The 16,602-nt window shown below is 45.8% G+C and overlaps 1 protein-coding gene across 7 annotated transcripts in view; it reads left to right on the top strand.

The window, feature by feature from the left end:
- The first annotated feature begins 1,176 nt into the window (after positions 1 to 1,176).
- Positions 1,177 to 16,602, top strand: part of RC3H1 (ring finger and CCCH-type domains 1) — a 109,331-nt gene continuing 93,905 nt past the window's right edge. For all 7 annotated transcript variants that reach the window (XM_040360389.1, XM_040360392.1, XM_040360390.1 and 4 more), the window contains exon 1: positions 1,177 to 1,304. The gene's annotated coding sequence lies outside the window, so the exon portion shown is untranslated. The remainder of the gene's footprint in view (positions 1,305 to 16,602) is intronic.

The raw sequence follows: 16,602 nt of genomic DNA, 5'->3' as shown, positions 1-16,602 counted from the left end.
TAGTAGGAAAGGTAGGGGGTATAATAGATGATAGAGGGGACACTCTGGGTGTAGTTAATAAGAGAGGGGTGTAGAATAGATGACACAAGGGGAGGTGGTGTAGTAGATTATAGAGGGGACACTCTGGGTGTAGTAGGGAAGAGAGGGGGTGTAGAATGGATGACACAAGGGGTTCTTTGGGTGTAGTAAGGAGGGGAGGGGTGTAATAGATGATGGAGGGGACGCTCTGGGTGTAGTGAGGAGGGTGGTGTAATAGATGGTACAAGGGGTTATCTGGGTGTAGTAGGGAAGGGAGGGGGTATAATAGATGATAGAGGGGACACTCTGGGTGTAGTAGGGAAGAGAGTGGGTGTAGAATAGATGACACAAGGGGTTCTCTGTGTGTAGTAGGAAGGGGAGGGGTTTGTAGTAGATGATACAAGGAACAGTTAGGGTGTAGTAGGGAGGGGATGGGATTTAGTAAATGATACAATGGACACTCAGGGTGTAGTAAATGATACAAGGGGGACAGTCAGGGTGTAGTAGGGAGGGGAGGGGGTGCAGTAAATGAATGACACAAGGGACACTCAGGGTGTAGAGGGGAGGGGGTGTAGTAAATGATACAAGGGACAGTCAGGGTGTAGAGGGGAGGGGGTGTAGTAGATGATACAAGGGACACTCAGGGTGTAGTAGATGATACAAGGGACAGTCAGGGTGTAGAGGGGGTGTAGTAGATGATACAAGGGACACTCAGGGTGTAGTAGATGATACAAGGGACAATCAGGGTGTAGAGGGGAGGGGGTGTAGTAAATGATACAAGGGACACTCAGGGTGTAGTAGATGATACAAGGGACAATCAGGGTGTAGTAGGGAGGGGGTGCAGTAAATGAATGATACAAGGGACAGTTAGGGTGTAGTAGGGAGGGGGTGTAGTAAATGATACAAGGGACAGTCAGGGTGTAGTAGGGAAGTAGTAAATGATACAAGGGACAGTCAGGGTGTAGTAGGGAAGGGAGGGGGTGTAGTAAATGATTCAAGGGACAGTCAGGGTGTAGTAGGGAGGGGTGGGGGCACATCACGTGACACACAGGCTAGTTGTGGGGAGTGAGTGTCGCCTGTAGGGACGCTGTTGGGGGGAGAAGGGAGGGGGGAATGAGGCAGGTTGGGGGAGGGGAGACGGCGGCGGCGGTCGCCGCGGAGGATTCTGGGAGCAGGAAGAAGCGCTGAGCAGCCGGAAGGACACGATGCTCCCCGCTCTCCGCCAGGCGAGCCCCCCGCCGGCAGCTCGAAATGCCCGGGACACGGATAGCTGAGACCTATCGCCGGTGAGTGCGGAGAAGGGTGTGGGGGCTCCGGGGAGGGGGTGGGCGTGAGGAGAGTGCGCTCCGCTCTCCGGGGGGAGGAGGAGGGAGGTAATCGCCGTCGTCGCTCTATGACTAGGCGTAGGCCGCAGGCTGCTCGAGTTTGATGTTTGCCCGCACAGTGTGAGGCTGGCCGGCTGTGGGGATGGAGGAGGCCCCGAGCGGTGACTCGGCACTGCCCCGCCCAGTCTGACCGCTCGGTGTGCCCGGCCTGGGTGATGGTGTGCCCGGGCTGGGAGAGGAGCCGTCCTGTGGGGACAATGGAGGGTGAGGAGGGAACGGTTATTGTGTCCGAGGATTCTCCTCATCACCGCCTCTCCTTGTAAACAATCCCGGGGAGGGGTTCCCTGGATACTGTTACCAGGGTGATGTTGTCCATAGCAACCCAATATCAGAGTCTCAGCGTCAGGCTGCATTTACTCCTCCCCGTGTATGGGTGTTGGGGGACAGGAATTACACTGGCTTCCATTTTATTTCCTTATACGTTGTATTAAAACGATTTATATGTTTTATTTTTTTTGGGCTGTATCCAATATATATATATTTTTCAGACCCCCTCACACAGGCAGTATTTTATATTAGGCACACTTTATTTGTATTTATTTTTTTTGTAATATAATACTGATAAATATGGATCCCATTTACATCAGTCTCCATCCTTTTCTTTGTAATTGCTGAGGAAATCTCTGATTGGTGAGAAAAAAAAGTGTAAACAAAGGAAATATTTCTCGTCTAAAAAAACGGACATTAATGGAACTAAACCCATCGACATTAACGGTTATTTTCAAAGCATTCCGTGATTAACTGTCACATTTTGCTCTCAAACTGTCAAACAAATCGAATGTCCGGAGTCATAACTGATCACATGTTCAGCACCATGACAGTTACAGATCATACACGAGCTAAAGCCCCCCCCCCCCACCATACACACTATTAGATTTTCTGCAGATTTGTGTCTTCAGATTTACCAGAACCATGTAGTGCAGGGCCCTGCCTGATTGCATACAAATGGAAACTCTTGATTCACACCTATGCATTTTTAGTGCTTTTTGCAGATTTGCACTACAGAACGTGTTCCATAGGAAACCATGTTAAATGTTCTGTAGTACAAATATGCAAAAAAGCACTAAAAATGCATAGATGTGAATCGGGCTTAAGGCCCCATTCACACAAGGCGGACTCCGTCGCTACGGAGTCCACCAGCTCAGCGGGAGATCAGTCCGCAGATCTCCGCTGAGCTGGCAGATGACAAGCTCTTCTTTGCTCACTGAGCGGGGAGGGGCTTGTGCAGCGCCGCTGATTCCTATGGAGCGATCTGATGAAAACAGACAACAGTCAGTTTTCATCAGATCTCACCCGATCCGCCATGGATGGATATGGACGTATCGCCATACGTCTAATTTTGGCGGGTCGGATGTCAGCGGACATGTCTCCGCTGACATCCGACGCTCCATAGGACTGCATGGAGCGGCCGTTCAGGACCGTCGTCAAAACTGACAGGCGGACCTGAACGGTCTGACTGTGTGAATGGGGCCTTAAGGTTTGACCTCATATTATATGGTTTTTGGTAAATCTGAAGACCACAATCTGCAGAAAATCTAACAGTGTGTATGGGGGAGATGGCTGTAAATGATAGGAGGGTTTAGTTCCACATTAACCACATGCTGACCACCCCACACACTGCGGCAGGATAGCCACTCTGGGCAGAATCACGTACTTGTGATTCTGCACTTCTAGGGCACGCACCCACTGTGTATAGAAAATAATTCAACCCTAATGGCCGCACTCCAACAACGATTTCTTTATTGGTTATTGGACACAGCAGGAGCCAATCGGCAGGTCTGGCGGACGCTAATCATTCAGGGACTCAGGCTGAACAGCGATCTGCCTATGTCAGTGATGGCAAACCTTGGTACCCCAGATGTTTTGGAACTACATTTCCCATGATGCCTAACTACACTGCAGAGCGGATGAGCATTATGAGAAATGTAGTTCCAAAACATCTGGAATGCCAAGGTTTGCCATCACTGGCCTATGTAAACAAGGCAGATCCCCGTTCTTTGACAAGGGAAGGCTTTGATGCTTTTAAGCAGGAACACATATCTCTGCCTTCCCACAGTAGGAGCACCTCTACACAGTAATCACTCCTAGGGAACACATTTTAACCCTTTGATAGGTCCCTGATGTTAACCCCTTCCCTGCCAGTGTCAGTACAGTGACAGTGCATATTTTTTTTAACAATGATCACTGTATTAGTGTCACTGGTTCCCAAAAAGTGTCAATAGTGTCTACTTTGTCAGCCACAATATCACTGTCCTGCTGTAAACTCAGTAATCGCTGTGTGTGTGTGTGTGTGTGTGTGTGTGTGTGTGTGTATCGGGGATCGGGGATCTTCAAACTACGGCCCTCCAGCTGTTGCAGAACTACACATCCCATGAGGCTTTGTAAAACGTTGACATTCGCAGACATGACTAGGCATGATGGGAATTGTAGTTCCTGAACAACTGGAGGGCCGTAGTATGAAGAAATTTGATTTAAAAAAATAAAAATAAAATTATTGGATATGTTTTTTAAGCAGAAAGTAATTTTTTATTTTTTTTTGTATTTAGTGCAACAAATAAAAACCACAGAGGTGATCAAATACCACCAAAAGAAAGCTCTATTTGTGGAAGAAAAAATACACAAATGTTATTTGGGTTTAGTGGTGCACGACCGCCCAACTGTCAGTTAAAGTAATGCAGTGCGGTATCACAAAAAATATCCTGGTCATGAAGGGGGTAATAATTCCAGAGCTGAAGTGGTTATAAAGGCTTTTTATTATTATTATGCAGGATTTACAAAGCACCAACAGTTTAAGCAGCGCTTTACAATATAAAAGGTAGACAATACAGTACAGATACAATACAAGAGTGTTGAGGGCCCTAATATGTTGGGGAAAGGTGGTATAAAAGATTGTAACTGTGGGGAATGATGGAAGTGGTAAAAGATTACTTGGAGGCATGATAGGTTTCTCTGGAGAGATGAGTTTTCAGGGATCTCCTGAAGGCAGCCAGAGTAGGAGATAGCCGGACAGATTGAGGTGGAGAGTTCCAGAGAATGGGAGAAGCTCTGGAGATGAGCATGGGAGGAGACTTGAAAGCAGGAGGTCTTTGCCTGTAGGTAAAAAGAATATCTCCTCTGCAGGGATTCTGACAATACTGTCTGGATCTGCCCATGCGCCTGACTGGCAGCTGGGCCAACGTCTCAGCAGGCCACTGCAAGCCTGAGCCAGCGGCCTGCACAGCCTGGCACTCCAGGAGGGGCAGAGCACAGAGTGGTAACTAAAAGTCCCTGTTTGTGCTCAGTGGACCGTGAACTAAGCCAGGGCTCGACAAAATCCGGGCACCAGGTTGCACTTGCGACAAGAAATTGTGACCTGGCGCCCGCCGGTAATTGAAGGCGCGGCTTTGCGGCCTCAATTCCCGGCCGTCGCGGGTGGGGGCGCATAAGGACACAGGATCCACGACGGCCGGTAATTGAGGCCGCAGCTTTGCGGCCTTCTGAAGTCCCAAGCTTCCTTCTGTGACCTGTCACGTCGTATTTGCGCAGCGGTCTTACAAGCGCACTTTTTTGGGGGAAAAATATACTTTTTTTAATAAAAAAAAATAAGACAACAGTAATGTTATCCCAATTTTTTTTTTTTTTATATTGTGAAAGATAATGTTACGCCGAGTAAATTGATACCCAACATGTCATGCTTCAAAATTGCATCCGCTCGTGGAATGGCGACAAACCTTTACCCTTTAAAATCTCCATAGGCGACGTTTAAAAATTTCTACAGGTTGCATGTTTTGAGTTACAGAGGAGGTCTAGGGCTAGAATTATTGCTCTCGCTCTAACGATCGCGGCGATACCTCACATGTGTGGTTTGAATACCGTTTACATATGCGGGCGCTGCTCACGTATGTGTTGGCTTCTGCGTGCGAGCTCGTCGGGACGGGGCGCGTTTTCTGGCTCCTAACTTTTTTTAGCTGGCTCCTAGATTCCAAGCAAATTTGTCAAACCCTGAACTAAGCGATCATCGGTCTTTGATTGCTCAGTTCTCGGTGTAGAGATGGCGGGGGAAAGCAACAGCATCAGATAGATGCAGCATCTACATAGGTGAGTATTCACACCTGAGTGTTTTCAGCTCATAAAACACCTGAAATGCGCCCAACAAGCAAAATCCCATTCATTTCAATGGCACCTGTTCACAATGGGCCACTGCTCCTGCCCATTGAATTAAATGGGCAGTGTGGCCGAACCGCCAGCAAAGTGCCACTGCAGCATCGCTTTGAGGGTGGTTTTAACCCTTTTTGTCCGCTAGCGGGGGTTAAAGGTGCCCCGATAGTGGCCAAATACCTGCAAAAAAGACGATGAAGCCGACGCTGCCCCATTGTGAAAGCAGCCTAAAGCTCAAAAAAGAACATGAACTTCTTTGGGGCAGATTACAGGAGTTTTTCTGCTTTTTACATTGGTGACCTGTACAAAATTATGGTAAAAACGCGCTACTTTGAAAGGCTCAGGTGTAAATGCAGCCTGAAGTATATTAAACGGGTAAGCCTTCACTTTGTTAAATGACAGAGCTTCATACATTGGCTGACCTGTTAGAGCAAATCATGTTTTGTTTTTTCATTTACTGGCAACGACACCAGCTGTGTCTTAGTTTGCCAAATTGTCCCATGTGATCGATGATCCGAGGCAGTTGGTTGCTGTGGGAGACGGCTCCACTTGTACTTCAGTAGTGTTCAGAAGGGATGCTGTTGCTAGGTAACCAGAAGAATAAACACACTGCCTAGCTATTTGTAAGGTTGATTATAGACTATGCAATGTTCAACATAGAAGCTGTAGCATGGCTTGTGTTCATCACATAACTGTGTGGTATGATGGAGACAGAGCAGGAAACTTATGAGCGAGATCTTTCAGTCTACTAGAAAAATGTCCTAAAAATATAACTGCATTTATAGTCTTTTGTGAGACCATGATTCATTCTTTCACTGCATGGGCACTGTACTTATAGATGTAGGTGTGAAAAGAACAACAAACAGAAGGCAGTTTATAAATCAGATCAGACCTTCCCTCACTAGATTATTATACAGGATTTATATAGCGCCAACAGTTTGTGCAGCGCTTTACGAAATAAAGGGAAATGCTACTACAGTTCAATAGAAGAGGGATAAAAGAGCCCTGTCTGTGAGAGCTTACAATCTAAAGATGAACTATTACACCCCCCCCTTACACTATAGCATATAATTAGTGATTGTAAGGGCATGAAGGTACTTTTGTACTAATGCAGACAATGTGCTACCTTGTTTTGCTGAAACGTGTTACTGTAGCTCTGCATTGTAACTGAAGCTTCAAAGCAGTCTTTTTTTAGCATAAAAAACAAAAACAAAGCGCTTCCTGCAAAGAAGAGAGTTCATAATTGATGTACCCATGTCCTGTAGCGCCAATCAGGGATTTATTAACATGCACAGCTTATATTGAAATCATTTGTCCCATTTACTTATGTGCAGTGCGTTAACCGGCATTATGATATCTGCTATTGTGTGGTTGAGGCTTCACTTCCTGGTTACATGCGTGACCCCACTGGTCCCGGCTGTCTTCTGGGACCTGTGCCATCTCCCAGAAGATGGCAGGGGGGCAGCGGAGGAGGCACAGGAAGTGGCGTAGATAGCCGCGGATGGCTCGTCTATCTATACCTGGAAGTGGGAGAAAAATACCTGTATTAGACAGATATCTGCAACCCGCCCTTAAAGGTGGCAAATGTGACACCGGAGGGGGGAGGATTCCGAAAGCGGAAATTCCATTTTTGGGTGGAACTCCGCTTTAATGCTGAAAGAAAACAAGCTGGGGAAAGAAAAAACTCATAAATGCTGCAAAAAGGAAAAAAAAAGACTCCTTAATTAGTGTTGAATCTCCATCTAGTAGTTCAAAGTCTTGTGAAAAAAACAATACATTGGTGAAAAGTGTAAACTGTTTTTTTTTTTTTTTTTCCATTCAAAACCCTATTGCTTTGTTTACCCAAAACAAAGGCCTTGCAAAGGGAGATGCGTCCAATTCCTCTTTTAGTGCTTCTCACCAGGACACTGTCATCTCACAGGCTGGGGTGTGTCTGCTCTTTGTGTGAAACCTGGCTACTGAAACGGCTGTTAGGCCAAAGCTAACGAGATAAATCGGGATCCGGTTATTCAACCTTAACGATGAGTCATGGCGGCGCTGTCCGTTTTGAACTCCCTTCTAGAAATAGAAGCCGGCACCTTTTTATGTTCTCACATGTAATTCTGTCTAATGCCATAGGAAGTTTTAGTGTTAAGTCAAGCAGGTAACAGGGATTCTTCCTCCTTTTTTTGTTTTTGTATTTATTTATTGTAAATGTCAGGTCATTCTGATGGTGGGAAAGCTTCCCTACTGTCAGAATACAATAGCTCAGTGGGGACGATTCCTCCATCTGCATTCAGTGTGAAAGGGGGCAATCAAAACCCCCCCCCCCCCCCCTAAATCTGTTGGCTGAACGGAAAAAAAATGCTTGTATATGGGCTGCTTTATCTTGATATGATTTTAGCCTTTAAAGCCAGCAATAGATGGTTTGAATCTCACCCGGTTAAGCAGGGACCAGCCAAGATTCAAACCATATATGGGCAGGCTGAATGTACCCAAGATGATCCATCAATCAATGTAGGTACAACCAACTTGTCGGATTTAATGGCTGTTATAGCTGCTAGCCGTTATCTGTGTTCTCCACAATGGCTCAGTGTGAGGGATTCCCCCATTACCACTGACTGTGTTAATGGGGAAATTGAGCCTGTGGTTGCTGGAAAAAAAATCGCTTCATCTATGGCCATCTTAACTACTGTGAAGCACAGTATACTAGTTCTTACCCCAACCCCCTTTCTTAGTATAATAGAACAGCAGGTCTCCTGCTGTGTGTATGTTCTTTATGTTTCTATAAGCTGTGTAATCCCCTTTTTTCTTCACTATCTTGGAATATTAAAATTCAGATTGTATGAATGCAGTTAGGTTATTTGGGAAAAAAAAGATTTTTGAACTGGTAGTGGGAAAACACTACTTTCATATTGGAAGTTGACTGATTTTACATTATCTCCACTAATATAAGATCTATCTATCTATCTATCTATCTATCTATCTATCTATCTATCTATCTATCTATCTATCTATCTATCTATCTATCTATCTATCTATCTATCTATCTGTGTCTTTAAGATCTGTTTTATATTCTACGTCAAGGCTAAAGCTAGCCATACACTGTGAGATGTCTGTTTTTCAGCCCTGCAGACCAATCAAAAAAAATCACTCGATTCCCACGTCCACGATAAACGGGGTGGATGAAGGAACCTTCCCTGCCAGCTCCCACCAAAATCCTTGAACAGTGATAGTATCTGATTAGGTGCATCTGCTGTTAAGGCAGTATATTTGCACTGGCTCCTTCTATTTTCAGATTGCGATGGTGACAACAGGGCCACCCACTGCTCGAATCCTGGTCAGTTAATCGATAAATGTCCGAAATTTGCGCTGTGTATGTCCAACTAAAAAAATAATAATAAAATCTTGTCCTCCATGTAGAAAAGGCAGGACTAAAATCACATGATCCTTCATGTGTGAAAGTGGGTCTTCTTAAAAGTACCGGTGCATCTCAAATATGTTTTTTGAATATCGTCAAAAGTTAATTTACTTAAAGGGGAGGTTCACCCTAAAAACGACTTTCTAGTATTACATTGCCCCCCCACATTACAATACAATTATGCCTATTATGTTTTTTTTTTTTGTGCTGTACATACCTTGGTACAGCTAATTCACCTGTGGCTTCCGGGTTGCGAGTCCCGCGGGAGTGGGCGTTCCTAACATGCTGTTGATTGACGTGAGGACAAAAAACGAGCTCCCCCCGTCGCGTAAGCTGCGTCACGATTGGCGAAAGGACCCGAACGGCGAGTCGGCGCTATACTGTGCCTGCGCACCGCCGTTCGGCTCCTTTCGGCAATCGTGACGCAGCTTACGCGACGGGGGGAGCTCATTTTTGGTCATCACGTCAATCAACAGCATCTTAGGAACGCCCACTCCCGCGGGACTCGCAACCCGGAAGCCACAGGTGAATTAGCTGTACCAAGGTATGTACAGCACAAAAAAAAACATAATAGGCATAATTGTATTGTAATGTGGGGGGCCAATGTAATAATAGAAAGTCGTTTTTAGGGTGAACCTCCCCTTTAAGTAATAAAATTCAAAAATGCAAACTCTTATATCAGGGCTCAACATTTTAAAGTCCTCCTGAGCTACTAGCCAGGCCTGAAGGGTTACTTGCCACCAGTTGCTCCGCCCCTTATTCCGCCCCCTAAATATGCCCTCATAAATTATCTCATGAAATTACAAATAAATGTTTTATGCAGAATTGGGTTATAAAAATAAATATTACCAACTTTATCTGTGCTCATCAATGCAGCCTCACCTCTGCCCATCAATGCAGCTTGCCGGGCTGTATGTGACAGCGAGTGCGGGGAACACATGGCAATTGAAATGAAAGCTGTTATCGCTGTGTTCCCCGCTCTCTGATCATTTAGGTGGCTCTCCTCTCTCTTCCCCTTCACAATCGATGGGAGAAGGACTCCCATTCAACCCCGCCTACTGGCGGGCTTGCCCCCCCCTCCAGCTCCCAGACAGCTCTTCTTTGCCAGCTAGCTTCTTTGTCAAATATTCTATAGATTCATTACACATAGAGTGATATATTTGAAGCATTTCTCTTAATTTTGATTATGGCTTGCATCTAGTGAAAATCCCAAATTCTGTATCTCAGAAAATGTGAATATTACATAAGACCAATACAAAAAAATGTAAACAGAAATGTTGGCTTACTGAAAAGTATGTCCATGTAGAGCAGGGATATGCAATTAGCGGACCTCCAGATGTTGCAAAACTACAAATCACATCATGCCTCTGCCTCTGGGTGTCATGCTCATGGCTGTCAGAGCCTTGCTATGCCTCATGGGATTTGTAGTTCTGCAACAGCTGGAGGTCCGCTAATTGCATATCCCCGATGTAGAGTATGGTATGCACTCAATACTTGGCCGGTGCTCTTTTTGCAAGAATTACTGCATCAATACGGCGTGGCATGGAGGCAATCAGCCTGTGGCACTATTCCATCTCCATAAAGCTGGTCCGCAGAGGGAAGTTCTCTAGAATTTCCTGGTAGAGAGCTGCGCTGACTTTGGACTTGAAAGGACCACAGTGGATCAATGACATGGCTGACTGTGGAAACTTCAAGCTGGACCTCATTTAACTTGGATTCAATGCCTCTCCATTCTTCCTCCAGATTCTGGGACCTTGATTTTCAAATGAAATGTAAAATGTACTCTCATCCAAAAAGAGGACTTTGGACCACTGTGCAACAGATCAGCCCTTTTTCTCCTTAGCCCAGTTAAGACGCTTCTGCCGTCTGGCTCAGGAGTGACTTGACACAAGGAATGCGACGGTTGTAGCCCATGTCCTGGATACATCTGTGTTGTGGCTTTTGAAGCACTGACATCAACTGTAGTCCACTCCTTGTGGATCTCCACTGACATCAACTGTAGTCCACTCCTTGTGGATCTCCACTGACATCAACTGTAGTCCACTCCTTGTGGATCTCCACTGACATCAACTGTAGTCCACTCCTTGTGGATCTCCACTGACATCAACTGTAGTCCACTCCTTGTGGATCTCAACTGTAGTCCACTCCTTGTGGATCTCCCCCAAATTATTGATCAGCTTTTGCTTCTTCACAATTCTCAAGGCTGCGGTTATCCCTGGTGCTTGTGCACCCTTTGCTGCCATACTTTTTCTTTCCACTCAACTTTCCAATAATGTGCTTTGATACAGCACTCTGTAAACGGCCAGCTTCTTTAGCAATGACCTTTTGTGACTTATCCTACTTGTAGAGGGTGTCAGTGACTGTCTTCTGGACAACTGTCAAGTCGGCAATCTTCCCCATGATTGTGTAACCTACTGAACCAGACTGAGAGACCATTAAAGGCTCAGGAAAGCTTTACAGGTGTTTTTAGTTAATTGGCTGATTCGAGTGTGACACCATGGGGGCTATTTACTAAAGGAAAATCCACTTTGCACTACAAGTGCAGTCACTTTAGATCTGAGGGAACAATCTAAAATGAGAAGAAGCTCTTCTGCTTTCATCATCCATTCATATACAAGCAAAAATGCAGCTTTTTTTAAAATTATTTTTCAGTGCATGTCCCCCTCAGATATACAGCGACTGCACTTCCAAGTGCACTAGTAGTGCAAAGTGGATTTGCCTTTTAGTAAATCAACCCCCATGAGTCTACAATATTGAACTTTTTTACAATATTCAAATTTTCTCAAATCGCCTTTCAGGACAACCTTGGAGAGAGCGCAGCTCCGCCTCTTCTGTAGGAAACACCCACAGGCTTTAAATCCCTCCTCTTCCACCATGGCTTCAGTTATTGTGTTTCCTCCGCCATGGTGGAAGCATCAGGTTGGAGCCAGGGAGCTGCGTTCTCTCCAAGGCTGGAGACAGGCTTTTCCCTCATTGTTTTACCTTTTTTGTAAGGTGGTGACTGAACCATCCCAGCTCCTCCGCTGTACCTTTAAGGGGGGATGCTCCGGAGTCCTCTGGTCTCGCCTGCTCACGGGAGCTTTAGGATCCATAGGGGACGCTGCGTCTGGTGCCTGGAGTCCGCAGGTTTTGACCCCGGTGGTCGGGCAGGTACCGTTTCTTTCAAGAAACATGTCCTGCATGTCGGTTCCGGGTCCCGGTCTGGCGGGTGACGTCACGCCGGCGACGCGGCGTTTCCTGTGGAGGCGTGGCGCTCGTGGCTCCTGGCGCCTGGAATGCAGGGACTGGAGGGCGGGTTCTCTGACCGGCGCTTCCGTTTCCGGCTCCTACTGATGACGCGGAGCCCGGGAAATTCAAAAGCCCAGCGTTTTCCTCTACAGCTGTCTCTCTGCAATGGAGGAAAGAGTTACAGCGATGGCGGATGCAGGCGCCGTCAGCACCGGTCAGGCCCAGGTAAGAGGGGTACAATGGTGCCTTTATTCTTATCCTTATGGGCTTTCTATTGTGTTTGGTTGTTTTCCTCCTTATGGGAGCCTGCTCTGCTCTGATGGAAGCCTATGCTGGGCCATCTAGCAGAAACTCTGGTGGTTGCTATGTTCTATCTTTCTTCTTAAAGGGGACATTTTTTCACTCTGGTGGTGGTATTAGCACGGTGGTGGTTTCCCTTGCTTAGCTAAGAGAGCTTTGATTTAAGTCAGTTTAATTTCTCGTTTCAGGAGAAAACTGCTAGTAAATCTAAACCAGCAAATCCACCAAGCCAAAGGAAATGTCCTTCCTGTAAAAACCCTTTGAGAGACTCTTGGCAGAAAGCCATGTGTAGATCATGTATTAAAGACCTAGTTGAAGAGGAATCTTCTCAACAAATTAAAGAATTATTTTCATCTGTCAAGGAACTCTCGGACTCACTTAGTTCAGTGAAATCCATGCTAGTGCAGAGTGCGGTCCATACTGAGCCCCAGCAACCACCAGCAAGCCCAAGAGCTTCCACCTCCAGGCCGGTAGTGGTGGACTCTGGGGATGAGGGGACAAGTACTCTTCCCTCACTTGTAGACTCTGAGGAAGAGGAAGAAGAGGATGCAGGCAGAACCTCTAAATATAAATTATCCCTGGAGGATGTGGATGAACTTCTAGGTGCAATCTACACTACCCTTGACATTCAGGAGGAAAGAGTACAACTATCAGTCCATGATAAAATGTACCAGGGTATGGATGACTCCAAACATAGAGTTTTTCCTGTCCATAAAGTGTTATCTGACACAGTTAAGAAAGAATGGAAAGACCCGGAAAAAGGTCCCTTCCTTCCTAAATCTCTTAAGAGAAGATTTCCCTTTGAAAACAAAGAAACTGAGGTTTGGAATAAGAAACCCAGAGTGGATGCTGCCTTTTCACAGGTTTCTAGAAGGACAGATCTGGCCTTTGAAGACATGGGGGTCTTGAAAGATGCGATGGACAAAAGAGCAGATGCTCTCCTTAAAAAAGCTTGGGACTCCGCATCCGCCAGCCTTAAACCAGCCATGGCTTCCACGGTGGTAGCAAGAAACCTGGAATGCTGGGTAGAGAAACTGAAGGGCCACATTGAAGCAGGCACCCATAGGAAAGACCTTTTAGACTCTTTTCCTCTAATCCTTAATGCAATTAAATACATGGCTGATGCATCAGCCGAATCAATTAAAATGGCAGCCAGATCCTCAGCACTTGTCAATTCAGCTAGGCGTGCAGTCTGGCTAAAAACGTGGTCAGGGGATACAGCCTCAAAGATTAAACTTTGTGGCATCCCTTTTTCAGGGGATTTTCTTTTTGGGCCAGACCTGGAAACAGTCTTAGATAGAACGGCCGATAAAAAGAAGGCTTTCCCAGCCAAGAAGAAACAGACGTTTAAAAAGAATTTTCGTGCTGTTCAACAACCCTACAAAAATAGAGAAGATGTCAACAAAAAACGTTGGATTCCTCAAAAGGGTAGGGGAAGAGGTGGGGTTCTCTTCAGATCTCCTCCAGATCAAAACCCTAAAGACAAATGACGTAACTACTCCAGTAGGGGGAAGACTGTCATCCTTTCTCCCTCAGTGGAGTCAAATATCCACAAGTCCTTTCGTGAAGAACATAATTTCACAAGGTTACAAACTGGAATTCTCGGAATGTCCGCCAAGCAGGTTTTACATTACAGCCCTTCCAAGAGACCAAGAAAAGGCTTCGGCCATGATGAACCTTTTACAGGATCTGATTCAACAAGAAGTCATTGTCCAGGTCCCGAAACAGCAGGAGGGTCGGGGGTTTTATTCCCATATATTTCTTGTAAAAAAACCTTCAGGCAAATACCGGTTGATTCTGAATCTAAAGATCCTGAACAGATCAATACGGTACAAACACTTCCGTATGGACACAATTTACTCCATCACAAAACTGTTGTCTCCAGGTTGCTTCATGGCATCCCTGGACCTAAGGGATGCCTATTTACATGTGCCAATAGCACCAGCCTCCCAAAAGTTCCTTCGCCTAGCCATCAATCTGGGAACATCAGTATGGCATCTCCAATTCAGGGCCCTACCATTTGGCCTGTCATCTTCCCCCAGAGTTTTCACAAAGATTATGGCGGAAGCCCTGGAGCCTCTAAAACTGAGGGGGATCTCGGTCGTGCCATACCTGGACGACCTATTATTCTTCGCAGATTCCAGGGATCAGCTTGTGACGAACCTCCAAACGTCACAGACTCATCTCAAAAATCTAGGTTGGATTTTGAACTTAGAAAAATCGCATCTAGATCCCTCTCGGGAGATGAGGTTTCTGGGCTACACCCTAAACTCAGTAGTGCAAAAAGTGTTCCTGCCTCAGGAAAAGATAGACAAAATCTTTTCAGCAGTGGGTCAGATCCAGACGAACCTTTCAGTACCAGTCAGAACAGTTATGTCAGTTCTGGGCCTTCTTACAGCTACAATTCCGGCAGTCCAGTGGGCAAGACTGCATTCCAGACCACTTCAGAAAAACATCTTGCAGGTCTGGTCACACCAGGTGCCGTTCGAGAAGCGTTTCAGACTTTCTACGAAAGTGAAACGAGCACTATGGTGGTGGAGGGACCCTTCCAATCTAACGAAGGGTCTCCCATGGTTTTTTCCCCTGGACAAGCGTCTAACAACCGACGCAAGCTCCTGGGGTTGGGGAGCCCACCTGGAGGGTCAAACCGCTCAAGGCAAGTGGTCAAAAATAGAGGCAAGAAAATCGTCAAATTGGCGAGAATTGAAAGCCATTCATTTGGGTCTGATAGCTTTTCAACAGGAGGTCAAAGGACATCATGTACAGATTCTGTCAGACAATACGACAGCAGTGATCTATGTATGTGTTAAAGAAAGGGGGAACCAGAAGCCAAGGGCTCATGGACTTAGCCAATCAACTTCTGTCATGGGCGGAAATAAATGTGGCCTCCCTATCGGCAGTCCACCTGAAGGGATCACAAAATCTCCTAGCAGATCTGCTAAGCAGAAAAAGAGTGGTGGAAGCAGAATGGAGTCTGAACCAGGAGGTGTTCGATATAATATCGGAGGAATGGGGACATCCCCAAGTGGACCTATTTTCAAGTCAACAAAATGCGAAGGTCCAGGAATTCTTTTCAATTCACAGAATGGATCAGGCAGTGGGGATAGATGCCCTGGCACACCCATGGAATTACCGGCTGTGTTACGCCTTTCCCCCTTTTCCACTAATCCCTCTGGTCCTAAGGAAATTCAGGGAGGAGAACACAAACTTGCTCCTGATCGCTCCTTTTTGGCCAAAAAGGCCTTGGTTTGCAACACTTTTGAACCTGGCCTCAAAACCTCCCTGGAGATTACCATACAGGAAGGATCTATTGACACAGGGCTCTGTGTGCCATCCGGAAGCAAGCAGGCTACATCTAACTGCTTGGTTTCTGAAGAAGACCTTCTAAAATCTAAAGGACTTTCTGATAAAGTAGTTAAAACTCTACTATCAAGTAGAAAAGAGGTAACTAGGTCCATCTACCTCAAGGTATGGAAGAAATTTAACTCTTGGTGTTCTTCCAAAAGTTTCGAAATCAAGAGTACTATTTCAGTTCTGGAATTTCTCCATGAAGGAATGGAGAAAGGTCTAGCCGCCAGCACCCTGAAAACACAGGTAGCGGCTCTCTCAGTTTATCTTGAAAGATCTTTATCCAAAGAAACTTTAATTTCTAGATTTTTTAGGGCTCTGGCTCGAAATAGACCAATAGCCCTCAAAGTTTTCCCTTGTTGGGACTTATCTATTGTTTTGCAAGGTCTCACGGGAGCTCCGTTTGAACCTTTACAGAGTGCATCGTTAAAAAGTTTAGTTCTCAAAACAATTTTTTTAGTTGCCATTACATCAGCAAGGAGAATCAGTGAGCTCCAAGCTCTAGCAATTAAGGAACCCTTCCTTAGAGTTTTGCCAGACCGAGTGGTCCTTCAAACGGATCCAGCCTTCCTACCGAAAGTGGCCTCAACTTTCCATCGGTCGCAAGAAATAATTCTACCAACATTTTCCTCAGTTCCGGCTAATGCAGGAGAAGAAGCTTTCCATACACTGGATGTAAGGAGATGTCTGTTACAGTTCCTTTCCGTCACCAAGGAGTTCAGGAAATCAAACGCTCTTTTTGTGGTATTCTCTGGTTCCCGTAAAGGGGAAAAAGCTTCTAAGAGT

This window comes from Rana temporaria, chromosome 7, assembly GCF_905171775.1.
Source record: "Rana temporaria chromosome 7, aRanTem1.1, whole genome shotgun sequence".
Classification (NCBI taxonomy): Eukaryota; Metazoa; Chordata; class Amphibia; order Anura; family Ranidae; genus Rana; species Rana temporaria.
This window is presented reverse-complemented; position numbering and strand designations above follow the sequence as displayed.